The 14,801-nt window shown below is 41.3% G+C and overlaps 1 protein-coding gene and 1 long non-coding RNA gene across 3 annotated transcripts in view; one reads left to right on the top strand and one right to left on the bottom strand.

Annotated features, from left to right (window-relative positions):
- Window positions 1–14,801, bottom strand: part of adgra1b (adhesion G protein-coupled receptor A1b) — a 530,861-nt gene that overhangs the window by 365,111 nt on the left and 150,949 nt on the right. The window lies entirely within an intron of this gene.
- LOC140463729 (uncharacterized) overlaps window positions 1–14,801 on the top strand; it is a 52,050-nt gene that overhangs the window by 20,332 nt on the left and 16,917 nt on the right. The window contains exons 2-3 of one of the 2 annotated variants that reach the window (XR_011954761.1): window positions 10,558–10,647; window positions 13,066–13,411. This is a non-coding gene — a long non-coding RNA (uncharacterized lncRNA). Of the gene's footprint in view, window positions 1–10,557; window positions 10,648–13,065; window positions 13,412–14,801 lie in introns of those variants that run through there. The other variant, XR_011954760.1, reaches the window with a different exon arrangement.

Here is a 14,801-nt window from a genome sequence, read left to right as displayed (position 1 = left end):
TTCCATAAAAATTTAATCAGTTGATATTTATTTTAAAACAGGCAATGTGAGCTCCCGAGAAATTGTCACAATTTTTGAAATTCCGAGCAGGCAGTCTAAACTTAATTGCATTTTTCTTTCGCTGATTTCCAATTAACCTTTCAAACCATGATCAATAATGTCGCTTAAAAACACATATACTGTTGGAATATGTGAAAAGAAAGGGTACTAAACAACTGTTCCATTTAGCGAAGCTTTTAACTCAAACTAAATACATTATAGGTAACTTTTAAAATATTTGCTTAATAACAAGCTTTGGAGAAAGCAACACTGCCCATGATGCTGCAAATCTCACACACACACACGATTATACAAAAAGGTAGCACAAAGCTGGGTTAGGGTATGACAAGATAGAAGCTCAAATGTTACAATCTTGATGATTCCATTTGGATTCACCGAAAAATAAGAAGACTGAATTCAGTCACTTAAGACTTGTACAGAGAGGCCCGAATAGAGTGGATGTGGAGAAGATATTTCTAACAGCAGGATAAATTAGGATCCCTGGGCACAGTCTCAGAGTGAAGGGATGACTCTTTAGAACTGAGGTGAGGAAGCATTTCTTCAGCCAGAGAGTGATTGAATCTGCAAGAGCTCTTTGCTGCAGAGGGCTGAGGAGGTCTAGTCATCAAATGTCTTTAAGATAGAGATAGATAGGTTCTTGATTAGATTAGATTAGATTAGATTCCCCACAGTGTGGAAACAGGCCCTTCAGCCCAACCAGTCCGAAGAGTAACCCATCCAGACCCATTTCCCTCTGACTAATGCACCTAACACTATGGGCAATTTAGCATGGCCAATTCACCTGACCTGCACATCTTTGGACTGTGGGAGGAAACCGGAGCACCCAGAGGAAACCCATGCAGACACAGGGAGAATGTGCAAACTCCACTTAGACAGTCGCCCAAGGCTGGAAACGAACCTGGGACCCTGGTGCTGTGAGCCACCGTGCCGCCCATAGGAAAGGGAATAAGCGTTATGGAGAGAAGACAGGAGAATGGAATTAAGAAAGGTATCAGCCATGTTTGAATGGCAGAGCAGACTTGGGCCAAATGGCTGAATTCTGCTCTCCTACGTTATGGTAACAGCAGGTTTCTTGTCATGATCAGACAACCAGGATAGCTTCCAGCCTTGGGCAATTTAGTGTATATTGGCAGGCAAGAAGTCAGAACCTGACACTTTTGATTCCATTTCATTAAAGTACAGAATGTCCATTCTCCCTACTGCAAAAAAAAGGTTCAGATATTCTGATGGTTCGATAGCCTGCAGATGGAAACTGCACATGGAGACCCTGTAGAATCCCCAAAGTGGCAAACACCAGGAAACTGAAGATCTGCTGAGTAATTCCTTTATCAATAGAATCTCCAAAATATCCCAAGGTAACAGAGGCAGTAGATAAAGGTAATGGAATAGATGAATAGATGCAACCTATCCAGAGCTTCAAAAACAATTTATGAAGTTACATAATAATATCTGACAGTATTCATAAGTATACGTAGTCAAGAAGCAGGATGGATTGCTAGCAGACTGCTGACAGCAAGCAAAGATTAGTCTGTTCCGCGTGGATATTCAGGGACAGGAAGTGTGGTCTCACAAGGATCAATGCTAGGATTGGTATTCATAAAGTTACATTAATTATTTTGACTTTGCACCTTTGAAATGTGCAGATTATATGAAAGTAGTATTGGGGTGGCACATAAGAACATAAGAAATAGGAGCAGGAGTAGGCTATTCAGCTTGCTTTGCCATTCCATAAGATCATGACTGCTCTTTTAATGGACTCAGCTCCACTTACCTGCCCGCTCACATCCTAACCCTTAATTCCTCTACTTTTCAAAATTCTATCTATCTTTTACTTCATGTTCTACCTATCTTCGCATGATGGTCAACTCAGAGCATAGCTCAGGGGATCACAGAAGGAAGCAACATGCGACACTGTCCTGGAGTCTCTTTTTCTCTCAGATCCATGCTGCAAATATACAGGAGTTCTCTTTCCATTGCACACCCTTCCTTCAACGCAACTCACGCCTGCCTCCACTCCAGTGTGGGGGCCTGCTGCAAAAAGCGATTGATAATTTTAAACTTTTTTTAAAAAGCCAACAAGAGAACAGCTCCATTTTGAAGCATCCTCTCAGTCACTTGTCTTCCCAGTGGCTGTTCCCAGGCTGGAAGGCCACAGAGTGTTCCTCCAACTTCAACAAAACACCTTAAATCAGATGGTGAGGCTGCCATGTGTTCTTCAAACTGACCACCCTGTAGAGGAATAGCTGCTTTCCACACATCAAGGCTCCTCACACCCATTTGAGCCTTAATGGCAGAGTTCAGACATCCTCAGGGAGAACCTTGCGTATTATCTTAGAACATGAGACAAAAGCCGGACAGCACGCTTTCTGTTTGCCAATGTTTTTATTTTGCAAAAATCCATCCACAACAGTCCTGGCTACGTATCAGAGGAAATAGGGATCAACATGATATCCAAAAATAAGTATTTTAATTAAAACTGACTTGCACAAGTTTTCTTATCTCTTAAAGAGAGCACAGTTGACTAAAAACAGGCACAGGCTATAAACAAATGCTGGAGAAGTAGACAGAAATGAGAGAGGGGAGTCAATCTTGTGTGAGACATCTTTGAGGGTGCATTTTGTTCAGTGTTTAACCTATTTATTTAAAAGTTCCATTGATATGAAATGTAAACAAAAGTAATAGAAAGTGGTAGGCCTTTTCAACATGTTTTGGAGTTGCATAAAGCAGTTGTATGCACAGATCGAGCCATTACATTTTTCTTCAATGGTAGCCCTTCTTTATAATGGCTCATCATTTATCTAACCGGTATGTTGTTCAAACAATATAGTGTCACAATTACTATAGAAACAATGAACAGTACATTTTTGAACAGAGATTTGATAGACTTGGGCATTTTCTTACAACAGTTTTGCACATGTGTTCCTCTCAACTTGAAGAACTGGTGCACGATGATGACATGTTGAATAAATCCTAAATGTAAATGAAAGCTACGCTCTCTGCTATGACCGGTCCAACATAAAGAGCACAGTGTGTTAAACAGCCAGGTCTCTGAAGAGCTCGAACATCAAGCCATGAAAGAACAAAAATGTTCTCTGTCAAGTGAGCAGCAATTGGCCATGCTCTTCACAGTACTTTATAAATCAACCAAATAAAAGACATAAACTCAAATCAGTAATTCATGACATCATAATAAAAAGAACAAAATCAGCACTCACTTCATTAACTGCCAATCTTAATTGAATGCCACATTCATATCAACAAGAACCTTTGTCCTGCGACTTGCTTGGGGCATGACTGAAGGAACATTTACTGGGAGTTTGCAATTCACTGGAGTAGTCTCATTAAAGCATTCTCAGTGCTGTCCAGCAAGGACAGTGGCACGTGGTACGCTTCACAGGTGGTTGAAGCTCAAACTATACTGTCACAATGGAAAAGCACAGTCCACAATGATGTGATAACAAGTGCTCCTTTATGTGCACAGCTCAAAGTCCCACGGCAGTTCATTAGAATCAAAAAAAGTCCAAATTATTCAACCATTTATGTGGTGATGACTGGGAAAGTGAAGAACCTTTATTGCACCGTAACAAGAACAAAATGCACATTTACGTTCCAGTAAATGTAATGAACTTGAGAGGGGAAGAACGTATACTTCACATTAACAATGTATGTCTGATAACCAGAAATGCATACAACTTTATTAGTGTTTGGTATAAAAATGAAATGCCACAAATGGGTGGTTGAAGATGTACAAATAACTCTGGTCATTTTTTTGTCTGATGTTTGAGAGGAAATACAGTCAGAGATGTACAGCATGGAAACAGACCCTTCAGTCCAACTCGTCCATGCTGACCAGACATCCCAACCTAACCTAGTCCCATTTGCCAGCACTTGGCCCAGATCCCTCTAAACCCTTCCTATTCATATACTCATCCAGATGCCTTTTAAATGTTGTAATTGCACTAGTCTCCACCACTTCCTCTGGGGACTCATTCCATTCATGCATCACTCTCTGTGTGAAAAAATTTCCCCTTAGGTCCCTTATATATTTTTCTCCTTTCACCCTAGACCTATGCCCGCTAGTTCTGGACTCCTCGACCCCAGGGAAAATACCTTGTTTATTTATCCTGTCCATGCCCCTCATGATTTTATAAACCTCTATAAGGTCACCCCTCAGCCTCCAACACTCCAGGGAAAACAGCCGCAGCCTTTTTCAGCCTCTCCCTATAGCTCAAATCCTCCAAACCTGACAACATCCTTGTAAATCATTTCTGAACCCTTTCAAGTTTCACAACATCCTTCCGATAGGAAAGAGACCAGAATTGCACACAATATTTGAAAAGTGGCCTAATCAATGTCCTGTACAGCCGCAACATGATCTCCCAACTCCTGAACTCAATACTCTGACCAATAAAGCATACCAAACACCTTCTTCACTATCCTATCTACCTGCAATTCCACTTTCAAGGAACTATGAATCTGCACTCCAAGGTCTCTTTGTTCTTAAAACCTCAATTCTTCCCATTTCTGAATTGTGCTTAGTCTTTAAAAACAAAGGGCACTTGCATCCAATCTACTCCACAGCCTCCACCAAAACTGTTCCAAAGCAACAGTTGTAATGCACATTTTGAAAAACCAGCAGTACTTTTGAAGTTAAATCCTTTCCTCCCTTCATGGTGCAGCAGAACATTCTTAAGCAAAGTCTTGTTAGTTCATGGAGATCAATATAAATCCTTGTCAGTCACTGACACTGTACAGTGCTGAAAAGCTGTGTCAAAGGCTAGCACTTAGTCAAGTTATAAGATTCAAACAGCACTCATTGCACTTCTCTTGCAATTCGAATGAGAGGATTTTTGTTTTCCTTTTTTGGTGAACCAGATTTTGATGCACCTATCACCATGAGCAAAACTATCCAAACCAAATTTTGTTGAAGTCAACACAAGCGAAGAACTTCTATTTCCCCAATATTAAGAGCAAAATGGACTAGATTTTCCCGTAGGTATCAGGACCCTGACATCGGACTATCAATAGTGCAGGCCCAATCAGAGAATTGGTAGCTCTGGTACCCTGGCAGCCTTCCCGGGAGAGACGTGTGCTGCAAGGTTGTGAGGATTTCAACATGGAAGTGCCCTCAGGTATGTCCAGGAGTTTCTAAAGCATTGAGAGAGCAGCCCAGCAGACCTCATGTATGAATGAGAAATTCCTGCTTTGTAGTTGTTTAGGCTATACATGTTCCCTTTTTGGCCAGGCCTTCTCTGTGGGATTTATGGAGTCTCCTTCATAATGGATATACAGCTTTCCCTTGGGAACCGAGCTTAACTGAACTGAGAGTCTGCACACACAGCTTGGATAGCTTGAATGTGACTATAATATCAGTGACAATATCAGTTAATCACCTTAACTCTGTTCAAATGTGTAGCTGATCTGGTTTCCTGCTAACACTCCCCTTGCATGAATGATTGCAGCTCCAATACAATAAAACCATGACACCATCCAAGACAAGCAGTGCCTCTGATTGGCACAAAATCCACCATGCAGGGTGCTAGTAGTATATGCCATGAGATAGGCGCACTGCAGGACCCTTCAACACCATCCTCTGAGCCGTGATTACCACCCTCTTGAAGGATAAGGGCTGCAGATGCATGGGAGCACCACCACATTCAATTTCTCCTCCAAGCCACACAACATCAGACTTGGACCATTATCTTTCGCTATCACTGAGTCAAACTCCCTTCTTGAAGAACCATGGGTTTTCTAAAACCCCAAAGACTGCTGTCATTCAAAAGGCTGCTCACCAACACCTTCTCAAGAGTATTTCGGTATAGTCAGTGAATACTAGCCTAGTCAACAATGCCTACATCATAACACAACCCATTCCCATGCCACTAACTAATTTCCATGGGGCTGGGAAAACCTAGTCTATAATCTGCAAGCAAAACACACTTCAAAGTCAAATCTAAAGACAGCTTAGTTTGACTAAGGAGTATAAATATGCATTGAGGTAATGCTGGAATTCAACGATGAAAGCCGTACAGCTTCTGCACAGAGCATCAGTAAACAGCTTAGTCACTGAACTGTTAGGACTAAAGTATCATTTTGGACTAATTGTCAAAGTTATTTGAAGTACAGCAGAAGAATGTCATGTCCAATGATGGGTCTATTTCTCCACATCCAAATAGCAAATCAGTTCAGCTCGTTATTCATCAGCACTAGTAGACTATTGAACACTTACCTAAAACATGTATCAAGTAATTGATGGTATCATACAGAATTGATCAGATTCAAATTTTCCAGAGCTAAATTTAACTCTGTTTAACACTAACCCACCCACAACCAATAAGAGTAGTCATGATTTGGTTCATGACTCTGAAAGCACAACCCAGTTCTAAACGTGCATCTAGTAAGTAAGCACTACCAGTTACTGAAGCTTTGAAAGTTTATTGCTCTTAATATTTTCAACAAATGGTCCCAGGAACATGAAATTTAAAAATCATTTTTCTGCAGTCCAATCATTAGTAAGACCGCTGGATACATTCTATGACCAAACTGAAGGAAATCCTCTTAAAATTTATCATAATGCTCATCAGATTTTATGGTAGATGCCCATTTTCAACCTCTTGCATTGACCTATATTGGGATGCACGGACATTTAATATCCAACTTTTCACACCAGATTTGATCACCAACTACATAAATCAGATTCTAATGCTGGAGGCTATGGTACAAATGAGCCTACTGTGAGGTTCAATCCTTCAAGTTTGCTTTGAATCTGTAGCCCTGTTTAACTTTGCTTCTCACCTCAGAGTGTCAAAATAAGTTTCCTGCTGCATACCCAACCGTTCTAAAGCATGACGGAGAACAGTTTGGGCATGACTTAGATGTAACAGGCCTAACCTATATTGTTGTTGAAGAGACCAAAGATCAAACTATTTTGCTTCTTCACATCATATTGTATTTAGTCTTAAACTGACATTTACCTGTGCCTCGAGTCAATCATGTGAATTGACAGCTGCTCTTGCATCTTTCAACCAACACTTTTAAAATGAACTTCAGCTGCATTTCAGTACAGCTCATAGCAGCACCACGACGACACTTCATTAGTTATAGCTGTTCTTCTTAACGATTGGTAAGGATTGGTAAAATGGATCCTCAGGCAAGCCATGAAAAAGCAGCACTACAATTCTTACAATTCTTTTTCGATATATTTGAATGGAGAAACATCTTGCAGAAGATTGTAGCAGAAGTAATGAAAAATACCCATGATCCAATATTATTGCATTAGATACCCTAAGTAAAAATAATAATAGAATTATTTTCATTCAAAACGTTTTTTGAATGAAAATCTGACTGAAGTTTAGAAGCTCCTGCACCAAGCACATTGATGGAACTGTTATAAATCTTTCAACATTTATCAGCTTTTTTTTCAATAAAATGATTGTGATAAAACTAAAACAATACTCAAACGGGTTTCATTATATTTGAAACACTGATGTTGCTATTTCAGTTGGAGGTGTACTGATCTAAACTAAAAGTATTGAACAAAAAAAATTCATAAATTTGCAACATGTTTATGTAATTCCACCTTAGCAAATTGTGCACAATTCACATTTGTTTTCAATGAAAGAAAATGCTTCTGCTGCACTTCTCTCATACCATGTTGGATGCAATCTAGCAGAAACGCAAGCGGTGAACAACTTTCTGAAAAGTGTTCAAGTCAGTGTTAATTAAATAATTATACCAGGATGCCCCATTTCATGAAATAAAAAATTTGGATTGTTCTGCACTAAATTCTGTTAACAAAAAATGACAGCTTTCAGTACCAACAAAATAGAACCCAATTATTTGAAATAACATGTTTAACAACGACTGCATCTGAATGGCAGGCATTGGTGAGTTTACTTATTACAGGTCACTTACTAGCTCTGGAGTGACCAGAAGTTAACCATTCAGGATTTAAATCTGTTCCATGATATGTCTAATCCCACCCCAAAACCACTGGGGCAATTCTTGTCGTGTGCATTTTGGAATCCAACTACTACATGATTATTAGAAGCCTTAATAGAAAGTGGAAGTGGCAATCTCGACAATCCAACAACAAAAACTATCACATGCTGATCACACTCAAAATGTTTCTTTCAAAACTTGTGGAGCAGTCGTGTTCCTTTAGGCTAAATGAGAAGTTTAGGTCACCCCTATCTGAGCATTGCTACCAGCAGGATTCAAATTAAACCTGAAGCTAACATTTTTGCAACAGCAGCTAAATTCAAACTCATCCACTTGCTCACCTATTAAAAACTGGCCTAGAGTTAAAATTGGGGCCCTTATGGTAACAATTTTTCTCCTTTATTTTCATCTCAATGTGTCAATTTTTATGTGTCTTGGAATTTTGCCATCTTTTAATAGATAGGCATATGATCATAAACTTGCTCAAACTTTACACACTCTTACATTAACAGACCTTAACCTTTATCAATTAAGCTTAATAAAGGGCTGGCTCTCTTTAAGCTTTTAGGAGCCTTTTTTTTGCTTTAGTTTCAGGCCTCAGTGTTCTCTAGCTGCCCAGTGTGTGTGTTGTACAGATTCCTCCCAACCCCTCCTCTGCTGATAAGTGGTGGGAAAGGGCAGCCCAGAAACAATGTCCTTCCAAGGCTGGCTCCAACTCCACACACACTAGCACCATTCTCCTTGTTCTCATCAGAGCTCCTAAAATGTAGCTCATTAAATGCAGTTTCAGGAGGAGAACAGAGCGATGTGGAAAACCTTTTACCAACTTAAACACTGTATCTACTGTTGTTAGTAACTGTAAGCCCGAGGCACAGAAGTAGGCCATACGGGAGTGATCATCTTGCTGTTAGTGACATTCTATTTTAAAAGGCATATTCTAAAAATGTGTTTCTCGTTAAATAGAAAGAGATACTGAGTTAACTTTATTTTAGTAACAAAAGCTAATCACATACTAAATTTCAGATCGCGCGCTTTGAGCTTCAGACTGTTGTTATAAAGTTTTAGAACTGTAAAATAATGGAGCAAGATTAACCAAATCTGATTCACATGGTTATGTTTGCAAGTAAATGTTCAAGCTATTATATGCTGTTAAATATAAACACATCACTTTATTGGAGCCATGAAAGTTTTGGGCATCTTAGTCCTATCACCCTAATTAGACAATAAAGTAGTGTAGAACTTACTTTAACATGTTTGCGTAAGCGTCTCAATACAACGTCTGTCTTTAAACTAATTTCACAGGGGCTGTTGCATGTAGTTCTCATTTTGGAGCTTCTAACCATGTCTGTTACACAAGAATGCTCAACTGATGCCATCTGGTTATAAACCTCTGCTGAGTCTGACGCACTTAAGATAAGATGAAAATTCAAATATGGTAAAAATAAGCTTTGTTGTGACCCCCTTATTCAGTTTATGCACACCAGTTTAATTAAGAAAATTAATAGTTTGTTTTTGTTTGACAGGATGGTCCGGTTATTTGCTTAAATGAATACCAAAATCAAAAAAAGGGAGGAAGGCAATAACACTAAATGAGTGGACAGCAACGAGCTGTTAAAAGCTGACTGACTAAACATTATCATGCTTCTTATTACTCCTCCAAAGTTTCCAGTTAATATATCAGTGTTCACTGAATGAAAATGTAAGCACTTATAACTAATATGCTTTCTAGTCATTTCACCTCCATTTTTGAATTATTCTCATAATTTACTCGAAACACAGAGTATCTTCACTGCTTTATACCAACATTAGTTCCCAAAAGCATCCTCAAAACATCAAACAGGAATCTTCTGTAATAATTTGTTGAGTCACTCTACAAAAGATTTGTTTCTGTCTTTGAAGATCAGCAGAAATATCCAACAGGAGTTCTTTGTAGTTTTAACTAACAAATTTACTCAACAGAATATGAACAAAATACAGAGTAATATAATAGATTTACTTGGTGGTGGTCTGATACATACACTCAGAGTGAGAGTCGTTGTAGAGATATGGATAATGATATACTTCCAAATTTCTTTCCATCACGTCTGCAACCAGGAATCTCCCTGGCTCTCACCATCTACTTTGGAAGGATCTTGCAGACTAATAATCAGCATCATTCTTGGCAATCAAATCTTGGGATGGGACTCGAACTCAGAGCTTCTGCCTCAAAAGTTGGAATGCTACCCACTATAGCACACCTCCATATACACATAACGCTTACTCTAGATAATTAACAAACTATTCAAACATAAACTAACAAAAAACACAGCACAACTTTTGCAGGTAGGCTTTAACTGCAAACATTAAACCCAATTCAACTTTTGAAGTTTGCAATGATCACAGTTTATAGCCATATCCGTTATGTCAGATTGTAGAGTGAAACTGGTTTGAATAGATCATAAAATTTATTTTTGCAATTCGCTTACCATCACTGATTAAGGCTGTCAATTTACTAGTAACAAAAGAACACAAATTTACTTTTTACAATGAGTGCATAAAACTTTATTTATGTTCCAGCACCAGGAAGAAAGGAGACACCTGAGTGGTCAGTGACAAGCAGTGCCATTCTCAACAGAGGGCAATTCCGCGTGATCAAAAAAGTGAAAGGTGGGTGTGTAGGAATTAAATCAAAATCAAACAGGAAGGGGAAATAAAACACTCCACTCCCTGCAGCGCCTATCTCTCCCTGAACAACTCAAGGGTGTTGGTGGACACCGCGTGTTACTTCTCCAGGGACATCCCAGCCCAAACGTAACCATGGAAGAGGGGTAGGCAATCAGCTATAACGACCCCCTCCATGGCCCGCTGCCTGGACCTGTTTATGGCCAGCTTGGCCAGCCCCAGGAGCAGACCCATGAGGAGGTCCTCTGACCTACCCTGACCCCTCCGCACTGGATACCCAAAGATCAGGAGCGTGGGGATGAAGTACAACCTTAAACACAAAAGAAGATCCTTAAGAAAACCAAAAAGGGAATGCAAGTGCACACACCCCATATACACATCGTCCATGAACTCCACAGCACCACAGAACAAGCAGTTGGGCTGGGAGTCCGTGAGTCTAGATTAGAGTGGTACTGAAATAGCACAGCAGGTCAGGCAGCATCCGAGGAGCAGGAAAATCGATGTTTCGGGTAAAAGCCCTTCATCAGGAATAGAGGCAGGGTGCCTGCAGAGTGGAGAGATAAATGAGAGAAGGGTGGGGGTGGGGAGAAAGTAGCATAGAATACAACAGGTGAATGGGGGTAGGGATGGAGGTACTAGGTTAGAGAGGAGGGCGGGGGAAGGTGGCAAAGAGTACAATGGGTGAATGGGGGTGGGGATAAAGATCTAGGTCAGAGAGGAGGGTGGAGTAGATAGGTGGAAAGTAAGATAGACAGGCAGAACAAGTCAGGGGGACAGTGCTGAGCTGGAAGTTTGGAACTGGCGTGAGGTGGAGAAAGGGGAAATGAGGAAACTGGTGAAGTCCACATTGATGCCCTGAGGTTGAAATGTTCCGAGGCGGAAGATGAGGCATTCGAGTCTGTTTCAGGATATGGTTGAAGAGCTTCAGGGCAGAGAAGATGACCTGGGGGTTGCAGTGAGAGAGAGATTCACTGAGATTCTTGTAGAGAGAGGAGGGAAACTTTTTCAAGGCAGGCATCCTTGCAAGAGAATTCGCAGTAGGGTTAAAATGAACCATTGCAATCTGCAGTTGCAAGGACTGCTGCGTGCAGTACCCTCCACCCCAGATCCCCAACAGAAAGGGGGAGGACTCCCACTTAGAGACCCTCCAATGGGGATCCCCACCACTTGGTGGCAAATGTGCATGCCAGGGCATGACTGGGCGGTGGGTAAGGAAGAAGAGGTGGATAGTGTGCAGCAGCACCCACTGTTTTACATCTCTAAATGGGACAAAACAAAAACCACTGAGGCAGCTCAAGTTGTGGGGCACAAGCTCCCACAGGAGGTATGGGACCTTGGGGCCATTGTGGAATTCTGTCCCTGCAGGGTTATGAGCAGTTAGGATTCCACCGCATACCTGAGCATCCTCCAACTGGTGCAGCAGGTCAGGTCCCAACACCACCGTTTTAAGGCATTGAGTGGTAGTGGCCACAAACCGGATGGTTTGTGCTGCCCTGCTGCCCTGCTCGCTGTGCCCTATGGCAGTGTCCAGCCCAGACCCCCGCTATCCAGCACGTCCCCGACCCTGATCACCCTCACTGCCATGGTCCTCCCTTCGGAATCCGCAAGTATGGAGGTACGGATTCCTGAACAACGGCTTCCTGACGACAGCCATTACTCCTCCCAAAGGGTAGGCACGACTGAGTCGACCATGTTTCATACAGTGATCAGGTCCCAGTAAAAGACAAGCAGCGTCCTGAGGGTGACCTCCAAACAGTCCTGGTTGATAAACAGAAGCTGCATGTCGTAGTTGAGGTTACACACCTTGCGGGAAAAATACGTCACCGGGGCACACCACCTAAGAGGAGGCTCGATATAAAGGCATCACTACAAGGTCTGAAGAAGGAAAATCACCACCTGGGTGCGAATGCACACCAGCGAGTGACTGCCCTCCTTAATAGGGAGACTCAGAGCCTGTGCCGCGACCCAGTGCATCATTTTGTCCCAGAAGAAGTGAACCAATGTTCTCTGGATGTCAGCAACAAACCCAACAGGAGGGACCAGCCAGTACCACAGCATGGCAGCTGGCTCCTGTGAGACAGTATTGAGCAGTCCCGTCCAGTGGCCTAGGCGAGCCGATCCTTTGGCCTCCAGGTCTTACTAATTCGCCAGCCAGTATTCTTCAGCAGGGCTAAGGTAGACCCTCAGATAGAGAAGATGGGTGGTACTCCAGCTGAAAGAACACAAGCTTATTGCCCAAAAGAAAATAGAAAAAACAAAAAAAAACTTTGTGACAATTTGCAAAAGTCTTATCATAAATAGCAAAAAGAAAAATTCAACTCTTTTCCCCAGCAATAACCTTTATAGACACTCAACCTCAGTGAAGTCTCTCTCAAATTTGCTTTAAATTGTTTTTTTTAACAGAACTGACAAAATTACTAGCCATTCCAATCAGCGACCTTCTGTACATTGCCAACGTAAGATTCTCTGTATGTATCCCTGAGACACAGACCGGCTAACTTACTGATGTTTCCTCACTCAAGGCGAAGAAATTCTAAAAGCTTTTTTCCAGGCATGTCTACTTGGACTATAAAAATAGTTTCGGACTTCTTTTGAGCCTAAAGGCTGCCAAAACAAAAGTGTCTGCCGTTGGTATGGATCTTGTCTTCTGAATGCCACCTGTTTGTAGATCCTGGCCATCTGCCTTGCTGCAGGTCATCAAAACCCAAATCAACAATAAGCATTTTGCCAGGTACCTTGTACTATTTAGCTGAAGTCACGTGATTCTTTTTTCTTTTGCAAATGCTGCTTTGATTTCACTGTTCAAAAAATGGCTTTCTAACATTTATGAAAATAAGTTTCCATTAAAGCACTGAAAACTAAAAACTTATTTATTCCCTTTATAGAATTCAAGTTGCTCAATAATCCTGTATACAGATTTAGATTTTACTGTCACGTGTACTCAAGTACAGGAATACAGTGAAAAGTGTACAAAGTTGGCATTCTCCAGTGCCATCTTAGTATACAAAACAAAGGATTAAAACAGAAGCAGAAATAAAAGTAACAGCTGAAAGGAAAATGTCTGGATCACTCCCTCGCCTCTGCTACGTGTCCTCACCACCGGTAAAACAAAGCCACAAAGCCTATCCCTCAGACTGTGAACATTCAGGTGCCCAGAATTCCTGCACTCTACCACAGACAGAATGCCACCACCTCCACTGTCAGGCACCCGGGCCCAGCCAGGTCCTGAAGGGACCACGAGGGTAGAGTCACCATTCTTCCGTGCCATCTTGTGTCATTGCTGCCATGAGTCTGAGATGGGCCGACCTCAGTAATGCTGCCACCACTGAAGCAGCCAGCAGCCGGACTGGAGTCCAAACTGACGCTGGACTCACCACATTGAAGCAGCCGGTGCCTCGTTCTGACTTACATTGCTGCCGTCTCCTAGGGCTGCCATTTCAGCAAAGGAACCCTCCCCACTGCCAACACTCCAGGAAGGGGACCACTCCCGCTCCTCACTACAACTTCTTAAGTACATTAAATAAAGCTGTAAACATTGTGAGGGATTCCTGGATGTGAATACGTGTCAGATGCATCCAAAAGTAATTACCAGCCATCCACACAACTGCAACTAATGAAAAATGCAGCTTGGTTCCTCCTTTCAAAAATGTAATTAGTAAACTAGTACTTTCCTTACAATATTTGTGTGGAGTTTAAGGTGGATCGTTTTTTAAAAATATAATTTGAAATCTATAATTTAACTGGAAAGAAAGCTACAGTGCTAGTATGCATACTTAAATCGAACTGAACACATATGTTCCTTACATGAACTAAAGCACACAAGATCAAGTGGTTCTGATGAAACTTGACATGTTAACTCAGCGTTCTTCCTACAGATGCTGCCAGATCTATTGAGTTTCTCCAGCAATTTCTGTTTTTGTTTCGGGTCTCCAGAATCCACAGTTCTTTGTTTTTAAATCAAATAGTAGTTCAAATTAGTGTAAATATATTGAATATGCAATGATAACGTTCAATGATAGTGGAGCATGCTGGAACAAGTGAGCACAGGACCATCAATGCACCTGCGTTCTTGATTAACAAGGCTGGTCTCCTGGTGTCCAAGACCAGAAAGAAAACTTAACTAGTATCAGTATTTCACA

Source organism: Chiloscyllium punctatum, chromosome 38 (assembly GCF_047496795.1).
Source record: "Chiloscyllium punctatum isolate Juve2018m chromosome 38, sChiPun1.3, whole genome shotgun sequence".
Taxonomy (NCBI): Eukaryota; Metazoa; Chordata; class Chondrichthyes; order Orectolobiformes; family Hemiscylliidae; genus Chiloscyllium; species Chiloscyllium punctatum.
This window is presented reverse-complemented; position numbering and strand designations above follow the sequence as displayed.